Genomic DNA, 12884 nt, shown 5'->3' with positions numbered 1-12884 from the left:
TCAAGATATACATTAATTGTATTCTTAATACAAGTGGAGAAAAAAAATAGTTTTAAAATGATAAGTGTAATAATTATAAATAAATATAATAAACAATATGAATTATATTTATCATTATTCATAAATATAACTACTTTTAAATTCAAATTAACATACTAGATAATAAAGATATTCGGTATAACATTAAAAAAAAATTTTTTATACACTTGTACCAAGTTTGTATTTATACTACATAACTTGTAAGTTCCTTATAAATATTAGTTATATGTTCCTTATATGTCAAAAATGCATAATAATAAACTTTTAATTTCCTTAAATATAAAAAAAAAACAATTTTTTTTTCAAAATATAAATATTTAAACAATTTTAGTGCAAAATTTTTCTGCACATGCATTTGAATATAAATTTCTGAGATTTTAAATCTGTTATTTTACCTTAATTTTAATAAGAAAAATATTTTAAAACCTGCTGATTACCTATAGTATAATTAAATTTCAATATAATGCATGGCAACTGTTGGTAGTTTTGAAGTTCAAATATTTTCTTGGCAAACTTCAGTTTTTGACGGTTTAAACCAGTATTATACCCTTGTCATGTCAAAAACCCAACCCCGAGTACTCCCCACCAGAATTTTATCATGGATAGAATTCAATGAACGGTTACCACTAGCTGCTGTATTAGTGAAAGACCGGGAGAGCTGGATTAAAGTCACCGGTTTTTGAGCTTTAGCCATAACAGCTGTATTAAGTTTATGGTTGTGCGTGTGATCTCTCCTGTGTTGCTATTAGCAGTCGAGTGCGTGCAGGAACCTTATATGTGTAAATGAGATTGAGAAGCAACAGTGCGAGGAGGACGATGATGCAGTCACAAATAGCAAGCCAACTACTGTTCAATGTGGACCATCCATCAAAGTAGTCGTGATCATATCATGTCCGGGTCACCAATGTGGGGAACGGTCATTAGACAATGCGAATCTTCATCTATCACAAGGTACCTCAAGCTTGACTCAAGTTACCATGTCTTATATACTAGTGAATTGATGTTTTATAATCGTAGTGGTAATAAGCTACAGTCGCATTAGAACTGCACAATGAGCTATTGGCGATGGAATGGGAAACACCCATGAAGAAGATCTGAAGACGTGTCATCGCAATTTTGATCCTCTGTAGAGGCAGGTTTGCCACACAAAAAATTTAACAAAACAGTTACTTCTATTAGCCTAACGTATGAAAATAGTAGCCAAAAACTAGGAAAATAGTTGCCTAAATAAGAACAAAAATATGACTATAATTTTGTTAATTGTCATATACCATGACCCATTCAGCCAAGTTGGTAGCAAATATGATAATTTTTATATAAACGTAAATATATATATATATATACACACACATATATATATATATATATACACACACATATATATATATATATATATACACACACACACACATGAAAACTGATTACACAAATTCGAAATTCACGCATCGTAATATCGTATAAAAAATTGTTTTATTTTTTAAATCGTTAAATATAAAATTGTTATATATAGCTAGGAGTACAGGAAAGTCTCCCAATAGTTTCCTTTTCCTGAAAATAGTTGCTTTTTTAGCCTTTTCAGGCAAAAAAAGTTGCCATAGTCGCCTCATGCCAAAAATAGTTGCATTTTAGTCGCCTGTGGCAACCCTGAGAGGGGATGGCTCCCCACTATACGGTACAACAGTTTACCAAGGGCCGATACCCACACACCCTTGATCTCTATGCAGACTAATCAAAGCAATCAAAGTGGTTTACCGCCTACTTACTGACCGCAGTCAATTATGCTCGACTGCAGTGTTCTACTGGGAACTGTGTCCTTACAATCAGTCCACTGCGGGCATTAGCGCACAAAAACATAATTTCACTGAGTAGACAAACATTTTTTCAACGGAAAGGATTTTTGATACTCAAAGGAAGGTAGGAAAATAGGTCTCAGTAGTTAAGAAATTAGAGCGGTGGAAAGTTTGGGCCTCTTTATATAAATTTTTTCTTTTGAAAGATATAACTCCATGTTGAAAAATTTCTTTTAGTTTAAAATTTTTGATTAATTTCTTTAGAATTGAAAAATTCTGAATTTTTAAGTACCAGGGGTCTGTCCAGACATTTTGTGAAAGATTCTGTTTTTGTAAAATTATGAAAAAATGACTCGTAATTTGTGAATATAAAACAAACGTTAAGTCACATTCTTTTAACCAGGGTCCTGCTTTTATGAATTTGTGCAAATAGGGTCCTGTTATTGCAAAAAACTTTCTCAAGGAGTTTTTAAAATGTAAATAGACAAGATTATGCTCAACACTATAAAATTATAATATAAAAAAATTAAAATTTCAAAAATAAACAGCAATAGCTGCTTCTAAATTAGAGATGCAACACAAATATATATATATATATATATATTTACATCTTTCTTTTTTTTCCCCCTGGGAGGCGTTTATTCGATTAACAAAACAATAATGAAGATAAACAAATTTGTGAAGGGTCCAATTAAAAGAAAAATCATTTTATGAAGGGTCCGTTTTTATAAAAAGATATTTTGTGAAGGGTCCGTTTTTATGAAAAGATATTTTGTTAACGGACTCAGATTTCTTCTAAACAGATCCCTGAGTACACAAATTTTTTGCAACATTTTAATAATTTAAAATGACAAAATCCAAAATTTGAAGGGAATCGATCACTAAGAGATAAAACTTTAAAAATAAGATTCTAATTCGCATGATCCCAATAATGTTTTAAACGATCCAAAAAATTCTAGAACACAATTATAAAATTTGTTATACAAAGATAACTCCATGTCAAGGCTGGATTACCCATTAGCCCAGAGGCCCTGGGTCCCCTATGACTAGGGGCCCCTTAAAATGGATTTTTTGAAAATAAATTTTAAAAAATTGAGAAAAACAATAATTTTTCAAATTTTTTCAAAATGTTACGATTATTTTTTAGTTCTAATTTAATAAAATAAAGTGAAATTTAATTTATTATTTATTTTTATTTTAAATATGCTTTCTTAAATGAAAAGATATATAAATATTTTATATTTGAATAAATAAAAATATACGAGAAAAAAATTTAATCTAAGAGCCCCAAAAATTTTAATTTAATTAAAATTTTAATTCACTAGGGCAGTGTTTCCCAAAGTGTGGTACACGTACCCCCAGGGGTACGGGAACAGTTTAGCGAGAGTACGCTTTCTTATTCGAAATATCTTGCAACAAAAGAAAATTTCAAAAACTTTTATTTAAATACAAAGCTAGCCATGAAAATTTACGATTACGTATTTTCTATTGACTATTTTTTGCAGAGTTAACATTATTGGTGTCAACAGCCAGTTGTGATTTTTAGCTTTTGTGCAATATTTTTATAGTAAAAAATTCATTCATTTTTTATGAGTTGTACACAGCGTTACGAAAAATTAAAAAAGGGTACACAAAAGCAGGGTTAGTTGATTTAAATCAAATGATTTTTTTAAAAAAATCATTGATTTAAATCAACAAATTATTTTTATATATATGTAATGTTATGTCTTTAAAGGCTAGATAATTGAAGAGACTTAGGCGGTTTCTGTTAAAAAGGCATTTTATTTTGTTAGATGGAGTATTGCAAACATTATGCGTGTGATATTTACATCAGGTTTCCCCCTTTGCAGGGATTGTTTGGATTTGGCCCAGCTTTATCTAGCCATTGAAAATATGAAAAAGACACGCAATTTTGCCAGTCCTGAGTTTTTAAAGTGAGATTCTGAGAGGGCGTGGTTGCAAGTATCTTCTTATCTGAATGAAACGTCATTCAATTTATAAAATTTAGAGGTTTTGATTCGCTAAAAGTATCTCGCCACTCTGACGGTGGGAACTTTCTGGGACTATCTTCATCGACGAATTATAGCCCATTAACTTCAGAAAATAATCTTTTATCTGGCCTTATCTGGTTCATCTTGACTTTTTATGGCTCTTTGTGAGAGACCGACTTCTACATCTTAAACTTCATACGAAACATATGTTTTAAGCTTACCAGTTAATATAGAAAGACTCGCATGAGAAATTCTATATTACATATATATATATTGATATCAAAAGTTTAAAAAAAAACAGTGTTTTAAATAATTGATAATTTTGTTATTTTCTTTTCTTAGTTTTAAAATTTATTTTAAATAAATAGCTGCATTAATTAATTTTAGTTAACGAAATTTCTTTCTTGGTGTGTGTTAAATTCAAACACATTTGAAATTACGTTTTTAAAAATATTTTGATTCTTGAGATTGAAAGTACAGATTAAAGTAAACATTTAATGCTGTCTTAATATAAACTTGCATAGCTGTAGAAAGTAATTAATAAACATAATTTTTTTTTCAAAAAAGAAAGTGCAAATAATGTTAATTAAAATTCTACCGTTAGATTGAAAAGCATGGAATTATAATTTAAATTATATTTTATTGGTGGAAAATGTATATTTCTAAAGCTTGAGGTTATATTTAAAAAAATTCCCTTATTAAGCCAAAAATAGAAAAAAAATGGCTGATGAATTCAGATATTTTTTTCATGCTATAGTGTAATTCTTCCCTTTCAAAATCTATTTGAAGCAGTAGGGTTATTAACTGGTATTTTTTTTCTTATAATATCAGACGTGCCAACCTAGCAAAATTAACATTCAGGAGTTTCCCTAACAAGAATTCAGGAGATTTCAGGAGGGGTAAAAAAAGGTGCATGGTATGCAACATTTGGCACTTCTAAGGAATTTTAAGTAAAAAATTTATTAAATATAAGAATGCAAGAAATTTTACACACTAATAGAGCAATAATTGTTTAAAAATATTAAATGGAAATAAAATAATTAAACACAGATTTAGCAACACAAAACTATATTAGGTAGATACTCTTTAAATAAATACCATTTCCTTAATAAAACATTATTCAAAAACCCGACACTGTAATAAAAATACACAAAAACTTTTAAAAAATAAACAAATTGAATAAGTATTTTATTTTAAAAAACCAATTCAATACTAATGTCTGTACAATAAAGAACCAATTATCCGGGATGCTCGGGACCATCGCTATCCCGGATGTCTTAATTTCCCGGTTTCCTGGATCGACAAAAAAGTGTCGTTAATCGATGTTTTATCAAACCCAAATTACAAGGAAAAAATGTAAACACATTTTAAAGTAAGAGAAAAAAGAAAAGCACTCCTAAATCTAAAAAGGAAAAAAATTGTAGAAAAGTAAAATTTAAAAGAATAAAAAAATTTGCAAGTTTAGACAAGAAAAACAAGTTTAAAAAATAATTACGATTCCTAAATCAACTAATAAACAAAACCAATGATTAAATAACGCAATATATTTCATGGGGGGGGGGCGAAAATAAAAGGAAAACCTATTAATCTAAATAAAAACAACACTTGAAAATTATCGAACCGAAACGATAGTTAAAAAACGGCACTAGCATAAATATTAAAACCTAGAACAAGGCAAGATCAACGGACTTTAAAAAAAAAACTAATGAAAAAATTTGGTAATACAAATAATTTTATTGAGTGCAAAATTTATCATGAAAAAGAAAAAAAAAACGTAGTGGAATCAGAAAAACGAAACTGCAATCTGCTTCATAAAATAATTGTATGCTTAAATTAATAAACAATTCTTTTTTTTTTATATAAAAACGCGATTTTTAATTAAAGCAGGTGTGATTCCACATCAAGAAAAACTTGCGAATGATACCGCACTTCCAAAGAATCAGAATTTATTCAAAAGAAAAACATTTTATTTTTTTAATCGATGTCAAATAGATAAATATATTTTTCTCTTTCATCTTCTGTTCACTGATATGCATGTGCAATGCATTTTCCCCACCCCCTCGTAAATCAAACTAGCAAACGAAATCATCATGCCACTCCTTTGAGTTTAACGACCTAAAAGAGAATAAAGATCTAAAATCTTCAAGGTCGCGGAAGAAATGACGTTTCTCTGGGTAAACGGGGAAAAAAATTCTTCCCTTCCTTACATTTTCCTCTACTCAACTTCAAGGATTAGTCCAGTTTCCGCTTTTTTTTTTCATATCGTTTTAGTTCAAAATGGCGGGAGAACCGAGCAAATTTTTTTTCCGGATTATCTGGATACCAGATAAATGGTTCTCTACTGTATGCATGAAAAAAAGAGTTGCAGACTTAGCTCTCCGCAATTAAGTCTTGCTAAAGTCTTTGGTACATGATTTGTTGAAATTGATCCATACTTCCGTTTCGACTTAAGACATCCTTGAATTTTTTTTTATAAATATACGAAGACTAAACGAATAATTGATATCACGTTGCTAGTTTACGAGCTTGTTGCCAACCGTGGAAAAATAAGCATTAAAAACTATAAAAACAGCAAGATACAATATCAATTCCAACTATCGAGAGTACGAGTTTCCCCACTCCTGAACGGACGTCACTCGATAACGACATGTGACGTCATTGCATTCAACTCCACACGAAAGAAGAGGAAGATTTCACCCGCCCCCAGTGTAAGGGGGCGGGTGAAATAGGAGTGTTTTTAGAGGTAACGTTGAAGAGGGGGGAAAATAAAGCATGTTCAGCTACGCTTCAGGCAGATGGTAGTTTGATAAGAGGGGATGGAATTCAAGCTGAAAGAAAAACTTACCTTCGCACTCGCGGAAAAATTAGGTAATTTTGAGTTTGGCCGTCGATCGCAGTAAAATTCGGGAGTTTTTCAAATCAATTCCGGAGGGCGGGAGAATAACTCAAAATTCGGGAGACTCCCGCAAAATGCGGGAGAGTTGGCACGTCTGTAATATGTTTACAGTATCTTTTTCTTCATCAGATTTTCTATAAAGAAATTTTGTGGAAAAAAAATTCCAATGAGCACATCGATTTTTAAAAATTTTTTTTAGCTTAACTCATCTATTTTGATATAGGATTAAAAATGAATATTTTAATATAAAAATATATAGATTAAATATTTATTTTTTGATGAATGACTACATTTATAAACACAATTTTGATACATTGATTTTGTCATTTTAAAAATTCTGAAAAAAAAAGAAATCACAATTTGAAATTAAAATTAATGTTTGCTAATTGAAACCTTGTTTTAAGTATAATTCATATTTTCTATTTCATCTAATCTTTAAATTTCAATCATGCATTTGTTTCAAAATGGTTGCTATGCATTCAAAACTATGTATTATAATGAAAAATTATTTTAGTAAGTCAGAGCTTCTAAAATATTGTTATAATATAGTTTTAATATTAATTTAATTTTGACTAAACATTTATAAAGTTTTATTAATCATAAATTAAAGTTCTTACAATGTGTTCGAATAAAAATCAAAAAAATCTGATTTAAATCAAAAAAATCCGATTTAAATCAAAAAAATCCGATTTAAATCAAAAAAATCGGATTGAGTTGATTTTTTTTTAAAAAATCAAAATAATCACGAACCCTGCACAAAAGTCATAAGTTCGGAAAACACTGGACTAGGGCTTAATCCGGCCCTGCTCCATGTAAAAAAAATTATTTTTGTTCAAGATTTTTGATAAATTTTATAAGTATTAAAAAAGTTCAAAATTTTTTTACACCACTTTAATATAAGTAATTTAAAATTGCAAAATCCAAAATTTGAAGAGAATCAATGAACGAGAAATAAAAAATTAAAAATAAGACTTTTTAGAGAAGGCGAAATAAGCAAAAAGGTGACCAAATTTTTGACCGCTCTCCTGTCTGAACTATTATTGCTACTCAATTTTCACGATTGTGATCCCCATTTCTTGAGGGTCAAGAAAAAAGATAAGTTTATTCAGAGAAAGTATCCTTTCAGCATCTTATTGGCGATCGAAATGGGCTGCAGGTGGCGTAGAGCAGAACTCTTTTCCTATGGCAACACTTCACATGCTTTCCCCATTAGCATGTGGAAAGTCATAGAGGAAGGAAGTGCGTTAGTTTCTCTCTTGATTTTCACATAGATTAAAATCTTTTAACTTGAAAAACTATATGGAACTGAAAACTACATTAAACATAGTTCTAAAGACAAGTATCATAGAAATTTTAAAAAATATTTTTATTAAATAAAAAGGAAAAATATTAAGAAAAGGGAAATTATCGTAGTACATTCCTATACAACTGAAAAGAGGAGGAGAGGGAAGGGAGAAGGGCTAAAGGCATGAAACCGGTCTCTCCCCAGATGGCGTATTCGAGTGTTGCGATCGCGAATTTCGTAACTTAAAATATAATCTGTACTAATTAATTAGCTTTCATGAGGTTAGTTAGCTTTGAATCATTAAAATCTAATCCTAATAAATTAAAATTTTATCATAAAACAAAAAGATTATTTAGATTCAGATACGTTTCATAAACCACGTGCAGGAGTCTGTCCAGACATTTTGTGAAAGGTCCTGTTTTTGTAAAAATTACGAAAAAAATTGCTCGTAATTAGTGAATCTATACATAATATCGCCCCAGAAGCCTCGCCCAGGCACGAAACTCGGCACATAATTGTGTTTTGACATAATGAAGAAGCATTTTTTTTTTCTTTTTCAAAAATTTGGATTAGTTTTTTTAGTTATCAGTCATTTTGTAAGAAAATCTATGCTTTTTCGTCTTCAAAGTGCCATATTCAAAAAACTATTAAAAAATGCATATACTTTTCTCCACTCTTATAAATGTATGCTAATGTGAGCCTTACAATTGAAATATTAATTTTCGACAACTTAAACTAATAATATACGAAGGAATTAATAATTACGCATACGGTTCGCATTAGTTAACATTTATCGAAGTGGAGAAAAGTGGAGAACTTTTGTATTAAAAATGTGGCAATAATTTTTGTAGCGATATAGAAATAGAAATTCATACCATAAAAAATTATATACAAGGGGTGATCAAATGAAAAGGTACGAAACGACACGGTGGGTACAAATGTAGACTTTATTCAAAATATACACCATAGGCCTGAGCATAACGATCCCACTGATGAACAAGCCGAAGGATTCCTTGTTCCCAGAATTCCTGTGGCCGTGACGAGACCCAGTCCTTCACAGCGTCCTTGAGTACGTCGTCCGAGTTGAAGAGCTTCCATTTCAGGTGTTTCTTCAGTGGACTAAACACATGGAAATAGCAGGGCGACTAGTCCGGATTGTAGGGCGGATGGTCCAACGTCCCCCACTTGAACTTGGCCAGTTCCATGTGTGTGACTCTGGAGACTTGTGGACGCGCGTTATCATGAAGCAGAACCACATCCTCCGACAGCAGCACCGGTCTTTTGTTCTTGATGGACCTGCGTAGGCGTCAGAGTGTCTCACAGTACACATTGAAGTTAATGGTTTTTCTGTGCTCGAGGAAATCGGATAACACCTCGTTGCTCCTCCATCGTCGAATTTTGCAACGCGAGCGCCATCCAGTCCTCATACGGACTGCCGCATCATTTGGACGCCGCTTTTGATATGAGCTTCAGCTCTCTCCTGCGTATGCGGGCACCCGTGCACGCTCCGATCCCAGTCAGAGACTCCAATCGCATCCCGAGATGTCTCGCTACGTTTTCCCATAGCGGAATATGCAAATATTTAACTGTTACGTTTTTACGTCGTTTCGTACCTTTTCATTTGATCACTCCTTGTAGAAATAGAAATTGTAAAAATACCATAAAAAATTAATTCGTTTTCGTGTTCTTTTCATGTATTTAGCATTCTAGTTTTTTTTTTCTTAAGCGTTGTAGCTATATAACATATAAAAGCATATGATGCTACTAATCTTCAGATTTCCTGATAAGTTTAAAAAACTTTATTTGTGAAAACCTTCAGCGTGGCGAACAGCTGGCCGCCTTAGGCGGCTAGTATAAAATAAGCGTTAAGCAACATTCCTTTCAACCAGGGTCTTGCTTTCGTTAATTTGTGCAAATAGGGTCCTGTTATAGCAAAAAATATTTTCAAGGAGTTTTTAAATTGTAAAGACATACAAGATTATGCTCAACACTGTAAAATTATAATAAAAAAAAATTTAAACTTTAAAAGATAAAGAGCGATTGCTGCTACTAAATTAGAGATGCAACATACAAATATTAATATTTGGTATTTAGCCTATACTGCTGAACACAGAATATTAATTTCGGACGAATAAAGGAAGAAGCGTCTGCCGAAGACAAAATTTAATTAGTTTACATCCATCTTTCTTGTTTTCTGCCCTGGGAAGGGTTTATTCAATTAACAAAACAATAATGAAGATAAACAAATTTGTGAAGGGTCCGATTAAAAGATAAGGGTCCGTTTTCAAGTTAAATTATTTTGAGAAGGTTCGTTTTTATGAAGATATTTTGTGAAGGGTCCGTTAACGGACCCAAATTTCTTACAGACTCCTGGTTCTGTTATGGAAACTCCAACTATGGATTTTTAAAAAATGAATAAATAAAAAATTCCAGGTTTTTAATTTCTAGGAGCAAACTATTTAAGAGTTAAATTGCTTTAATTACTAGAAAAGCTCCACCCCCAGCCTGCTCCTCTAGACAATCTCCCGTAATTGCTGCGCATTATAATTGCAGGTTTTTTTATTTTTTTTTCAAAACTTCAATATTCAACTTTTTTTTTCAAAACAACAAGAAATAGAACATTTTGTAAGTATGTAAATTGTCACAATATAGACGATTATCTAGATTTGAAAAATAATGATCAGTTCGTGAAAAAAAAATTTAACCTAAAGAATACAGATTGTGGGACTCAATAAGAAAAAGTAAGAAGAGATTTTACTCGGTTAGATTAATAACAACTCAAATAGTAAACTGTTTTTTTTTCTTTTTTTTTCTTTCACTCTTATTCATATTTTTCATTTTGACAATTTCGCTATGACTGTTAAAATTTATATCTGGCAACAGTCTGATGAGTTTTTACGCTGCGAAACAAAATGTAACGTCAAATTGTACAGTGCACAGAATGAAGAACGGACCACCCTGACTAACTTTAGATTGAATCTTCATGTTCTAGGGACTCAATGTTTTGAGGTGACTTGAAATATGTTAATTTGTGGCAGACAGTGCGGATTAAGCGAAAGCGGGGCCCTAGGCCATTCAAATTTTTGCGGCCCTTAAATTTTTTAATTCTCGTATATTTTTTATTTATTCAAATATAAAAGTACTTATATATCTTTTCATTTAAGAAAGCATATTTAAAATTAAAATAAATAATAAATTAAATTTTATTAAGTAATAAATAAATATGATTAACATTATGCAAAAAAATTATCGTATTTTATTAATATATATTTGAAATTGATTTGTTTTTTTAAATCATTGTTTTCCTTAATTTTTTTAAAAAAAATTTCAAAAAATCCATTTTAAGGGCCTAGCCTGGTGTAATGGGTTATCCGGCAATGGTGGCAGACGATATTTTAAGCTTCAAAATCAGACACAAAAACGTACTTTCTCAGGATAAACATCATTTTTTCAACGGATTAGGAATTTTGATCCCCAAAATATAGGGAGTAGCTGCAATCTGGGAAATATGGTCTCAATATTTTGGGGTCAGGAGAGCAGCCTGAGTTTAGACCCCTTAATATTAATTTTATTTTATTTATTTCTTGTTTCTGTCGGTTCCTTTTAGTATAACATTGCTTATAATAGAGGTCCACAACATGCGGTCTGCAAACTCTCGACGTGCGGTCCACGGCAGCAATCTAAACAAAAAAAGAATTTTTTTTTTTTTTTTTTTTTTTTTGAAAAATAATTTGGAAATTTGAAATTGCGCATTGAAGTTTTTGTCCCACCCAATCTCAATCAGGGTGCGTAGCCCAATTATTCAACAAAAAAAGCACCTTTTAAGCACTTTTCAAGCACTCAAAAAATATTTTTAAGCACTTTTTAAAAAAAATAACTAGGCAGGGTTGGAAAGTTTTTTTGACAATTGGCGGTTTTATTTTGCTTTAAAAGTCATGCCAAAAGAAGAAAAAATACTTTTGGCATTGTTTTTGACAATTGTGTCAAAAATCAAAAAGTTTTGAATCTTGTTAAAACGAAGGGCGTTTTCATACGCTACGGACTGACAATACGCCGAAATAGATTGGGGTTGAATGAATCGCGAAAACGTTGAATAGAATAATGTGAACTGTTGTCTTTTTGCATAATTCGAAGCGAAAATCAACATGCTAAAGGAAACATCTCATTTTGAAAAGGGGAAAATTAAGCACTTTTTAAAAACATCCAATGAAAAAAGCACCTTTAAGTGCTTTTAAAAAAAGGGAATTCAAAAATAAGCACCTTTAAGCACTTTTTAAAAACGCTACGCACCCTGTCAATCAATGTGGATTTACGATCGCTTTTTTTTTCGGATGGTTAACGCCACGGATTTGCGCATAGTTTTGAAAATCCCAATATTTTTTTAAAACGACAGCATTACGATGTACGAATTTCGAATTATAGTTATCACTTTTGACGCTCTTCGTCTTTGTGCCGATTTCATCATATATCCAATTACTTTTCGATAGTTATCGCCACCCATTTTCACGTAATTTCTGATATCGCGATTTTTTAAAATATGTTTTAACTTCTTAAAAGTTATGAAACTCTTTATTTGCGTAAACTTCATCGCAAATCTAAATGACTTTTGATAATTCTTTTCGGCAGTTATTGCTACGCATTTCCGCATGGTTCTTATAATTTCCATATTTTTGGCACGATATTATTACGAATCGCGAGTAACGAATCTCACTTAGATAACCACTCTTTGACGTGGTTTATTTGTGCCTACTTTATCGCAAATCAAATTATTTTTCAATCGTTAGTTATCGCTACACATTTTTACAAAGTTTTGTTGTTGCTGTAGTTCATTTACGCCGCACTAGAGCTGCATAATGGGCTATTGGCGACGGTCTGGGAAACAT

General features: G+C 31.2%; 1 protein-coding gene across 3 annotated transcripts in view; it reads right to left on the bottom strand.

Moving 5' to 3' along the window:
- The window catches only part of LOC107449771 (E3 ubiquitin-protein ligase AMFR), a 193653-nt gene that overhangs the window by 92156 nt on the left and 88613 nt on the right, over positions 1-12884 (bottom strand). The gene's annotated exons all lie outside the window — the stretch shown is intronic.

The sequence above is a fragment of the Parasteatoda tepidariorum genome, chromosome 9 (assembly GCF_982258835.1).
Source record: "Parasteatoda tepidariorum strain Cologne lab strain chromosome 9, Ptep-v5.0, whole genome shotgun sequence".
Classification (NCBI taxonomy): Eukaryota; Metazoa; Arthropoda; class Arachnida; order Araneae; family Theridiidae; genus Parasteatoda; species Parasteatoda tepidariorum.
This window is presented reverse-complemented; position numbering and strand designations above follow the sequence as displayed.